At 41.7% G+C, this 4396-nt stretch overlaps 1 pseudogene; it reads right to left on the reverse strand.

Annotated features, from left to right (window-relative positions):
• Positions 1 to 1284: 1284 nt before the first annotated feature.
• On the reverse strand, positions 1285 to 2170 carry LOC130845457 (olfactory receptor 1J4-like; annotated as a pseudogene).
• Positions 2171 to 4396: the final 2226 nt, after the last annotated feature.

A 4396-nucleotide genomic window follows, 5' to 3' on the forward strand; every position in this document is an offset into this window, starting at 1 on the left:
CTATTAAAAATGATAGACAAAGGGACAGAAACAAAAAAGTTTACTGCTAGCTCATTTACATATATAAATACACACTATGAATTACCATTAAATTTCATCTTAGCTATTTTTATGACATTTTATTTATCTGAAACAATATTCCACAAATCTTGATACTAACTCAACTGTAAGAAATTTTATTCTAAAGAAGAGTAACATATCACATTCAAGAATTCTTACCTTTTCAACTTGATATCAGTAAATTAAGGAGTAAAGAAGATGTAACTTATACAAAATGCAATATTATTGAAACCTCTAATCATAATCTAAGATTGTTTCTCTTCTTAAAGAGGAAACATACATGTAACATTTTCCTTAAGCAAAAGGAAGTTTATGTATTTTGATAGTCTAGTAAGTCATTCATATCTCTTCAAACAGATAAAGGCAGTAGTTTAAGATGTTGACTTGACAAAAATTAGAGTTGCTGGCAATGCAGATTCCAAGGGTTATTAGAGAATAGTGAGGACAAGAGATATACCCAAAGCTAAGACCACGGGTTAGGATCTCCATGATGTTTTAAAGTCAGTGGGTTCTAGAAAAATAGGCAAGGAATACAATCCACGCAGAGGACCTAAAAGGCAGAGAGACCATTGAAATTAAGGAAAGTTTGGAGGGTACCAGGGACAAGGGCAAGTATCAGTATCAGCTGGCTTTGGCTGTATAACAAACCATCCCAAAACTTAGTGGCTTAAACAACAACCACTTGTTTATATGACATTTCCATGGGCTAGCAATTTGGGCTAGAACTGGTCTCAGCTAGATGGTGCTTTTGGTCTCGGCTAGGTTCAACTGTTCTCAGCAAGGGCTCACTCGCACCTCTGCAATCACCTGCCAGGTCACCTGGGAGCTGGTTGATTGTTAGCTGGAGCATCTTGTTTCTCCATGTGGATCCACATCTTCACATAGCCTAACTTGGACTAGCTCACATGGAGGTCTCAAGCTTCTGAGAGCAGCAGGAATAGAGTTTTCCTAGGCTTGGAACTCTCATAACATCACTTTCACTGAATCTATTAGCCAAAATAAGTCACAAGTCCTGCCCAGATTCAATGAGTAGGGAAATAAACTCAACACTTGCAAGGAAGGGCTCAAAGTGTGGTGGCCATTTTTGCCATCTACCACAGTCACCTACACAATTTTTCAAGGGCATGTCTCTGAAAGCATCCCTAGGAAAATTAAAAACATGAGTGGGCAACTGTCACTTGGCAAAAATAATCCCCCTCCTGTAAAGTATCCCCAAAGCCAATTTCATGTCTCGTTCCTCAGACTATAGATAAAGGGGTTTAACTTGGGCGTCACCACAGTACACATAACTGAAGCAATTATGTCTTTGAATTTGGAATTGTTTGATGAAGGAAAGAAGTAAACCATTGCAAGAGTCCCATAGTACAAAAACACCACAAAGAGGTGGGAGCCACAGGTGGACAAGATTTTGCAGGTTCTCTTCATGGAAGGGACCTTCAGGATGGTGGCCACAATGCAAATATAAGAGCCCAAAATAGCACTCAGTGGAAGGGAGGGAAGCACTCCCCCCTCGATGAAGATAACTAACTCATTGAGGGAGGTGTCTGAGCAGGTCAACTTCAAGAGGGCATTGACATCACAAAAGAAGTGGGAGATGGTATCATCAACACAGAAAGACAGGTGAGACAGAAGGAGAGTGTCCAACAGGGCATGGACACAAGAGAAGAACCAGGATCCAGCCACCAATAAGATGCACAACTCCTCCCTCATGATGGTGGTGTAGTGGAGTGGCTGCCATATGGCCACATACCTGTCATATGCCATCACTCCAAGAAAGAGACTGTCAAGACAAACAAAGAGTATCATAAAATACATCAGGGAAATGCAGCCCACATAGGAGATGCATTGTTGCTGAGTCTGCATGTTTAAGAGCATCTTTGGGATGGATGAGAAAGAGACATTAGAGAAGGCCAAGTGGCTGAGGAAGAAGTACATGGGGGTGTGGAGGTGAGAGTCCAGCCTGATGAGCAGGAGGATGAGCAGGTTCCCCAGCACCATGGTCAGGTACATGCCCAGGAACAGGGTGAAGAACAAGCCTTGCTGCTCTGGCCGGATGGGGAGCCGCCAAGAGGAGGGACTCAGACATGCTGCTCTGGTTCTCCCTCCTCATTCTCTTCTTAATCTCTGCTGGGGATGAAGGGAGTAGATACTGAGACTGAGATATGGTGATTATCGTTACCATGTGTACAATACAGCCCCGTGCTTTTCTTCCTGGAGACTGTGTCATAATTCAGACAAATTGCACATTTCACTGGCTGAATTTCCTGTGTGCACCATTCTGGTCACTGAGTACATGAGATTTCCAGTGGCAAACAAGACAAAGGAGACCAGTGTAAATGCCTTCACTTATTCAAACATATTCAAGATGCTATTCTTGACACTGGGAATAGATCAGAAAAAAAAATATCCATCCCCTTCCCTCTTGGAACTTACAGTCTATGAACACATTACAGAGTACTGGTCAAGAGCTAGAGCTTTGTAGCCAAGAGGCTTGAGCTGGATTCCAACCTCAACAATTTACTACCTGAATGGCCTTGGGCATGTTCTCTATCTACCTCAGTTCCTCCTCTGTAAAATGAGAATATTATTACCTGGTTATGGATAGTTGGGGGATTAAAGGATTGAATGCATATAATAAATTTAGAACAGTGCCCTGCACAGAGTAGGTACTCAACAGTGCTTGCTATTATTATAACAGGATATGTTAAAAAGATAAATCTGGCATCAGACTCCAGGAACTCAATAGAACAGAAAAGTGATACGGGCATCAGACAAGACCCATTTGCTGGCCAAAAATCTTTGTTAACCTCCTGGACTTTAACACTCCCTGGGAAACTGCAAAGGCCCAGACCATGGACCCTGGAAACCAATTCCCTGATGGCAATGATCTTAGAAACATTTGTTTCTTATTCACTTCACCTGGCTCTGTTATTCTTTGTCTCCATCTCCCTCTCCTGCCCCTTCTCTCTTTTCCTCTCCTTTTGTTTTCTCTCTCTCTCTCTCTCTCTCTCTAATATAGACATATGTAAGCAGTGAGAGCCTTGAGAATTTGCCCAGGGACCTTTCCAGAGACTTAAGAATATGCTGATGATGTAGGATTTGGGGTATCTATTAGAATTCATAGCCATCTGATTAACTATGACTAATTCCCAAAATTTACTTTAGCATTGATAATAATTCATCTTTAATGAGCACCTACTAGGGAATAGGCATTAATAACGTTAAATTTAGGTTTCAGAAAACTAAATCTCAGGGTGATTACATAAGTAGTCCAAAAATACAAAGGTAATACCTGATGCAATCACAATTCTAACATATGACCATAGACCCCACTCTTCACCATTCCACTGACCCTGACCATCATTTATTTGGCAGAAAATCCTGGGCTTTGTTTGGAATTATTTCATGTCTTCAGAATTATCCCAGCCACCTGTTTGATTATCTACCAACATTCAATACATATAATGACCCTGTATTTTATTATCCAAGTCAGGATGCTTTTAAGAGTGAGAGGAGATGTTATATAGTAACTACACCAGGATGACAGGTCTACACCAAGATTTTCTTGGGCAAACCCGAATGTCTGGTCACTTACTGATGCCACATTTTCCAATTTGCAAAGGACTTTTACATTGAATTCCAATAATCAGTAAACATTGATGGAGTGCCTGTGAAGCAGACATTCCAATGGTTAATTCTTTCACGTTACTATTGTGGAAACAGGTATGAAGTCACATACTTGAGAGTACATAATTGTTAGGGGATCCTGATTGTAAGCATAGGACTACTGATAGTCTTTGCACTAGAGGCCTGACAACTCCTTCACTGGGAGTAAAGTCAGAGTTAGAGAGGGAATCCAGTGAGAGACCATCTCTCAAGGGCATAGGCATCTGACCAAAGAGCCTCTTCAAGAACAGAGAGGAACTCAGCCAACGCAAGTCATCTCCATCAGTCGGGACAAGGAGGAAGGCAGGGACTTAACACCATCGCTGATACTTGGCTGCCCACTGGCATTTATTGGCTCAGACTTCTCCTTGGAACTCAAACATCTCTGGGGAGAATCCAGAAGTTATGGGTCAAGTAGGAGCTTCACATTCAATTATTGGATCAGGAGGAATAGAACCTTGATGCGAGCCACCTCCTGTCTAAGAGGCAGCCAGATACATGCTCAGAAAGGAAGCTGCCAGCTGGAGTTTGACAGGGACTCTTGGGATGTCTTCCCTGCCTTTACATAAAATACTCTGCATTGAACAGTCAAGAAATGACTGGCAAGTTGATGCAATGCTTTTAAGGAATAATCATGATGCTAGCACCCATTTAACGCAGGCTTATGACA

The sequence above is a fragment of the Hippopotamus amphibius genome, chromosome 2 (assembly GCF_030028045.1).
Source record: "Hippopotamus amphibius kiboko isolate mHipAmp2 chromosome 2, mHipAmp2.hap2, whole genome shotgun sequence".
NCBI classification, from domain to species: domain Eukaryota; kingdom Metazoa; phylum Chordata; class Mammalia; order Artiodactyla; family Hippopotamidae; genus Hippopotamus; species Hippopotamus amphibius.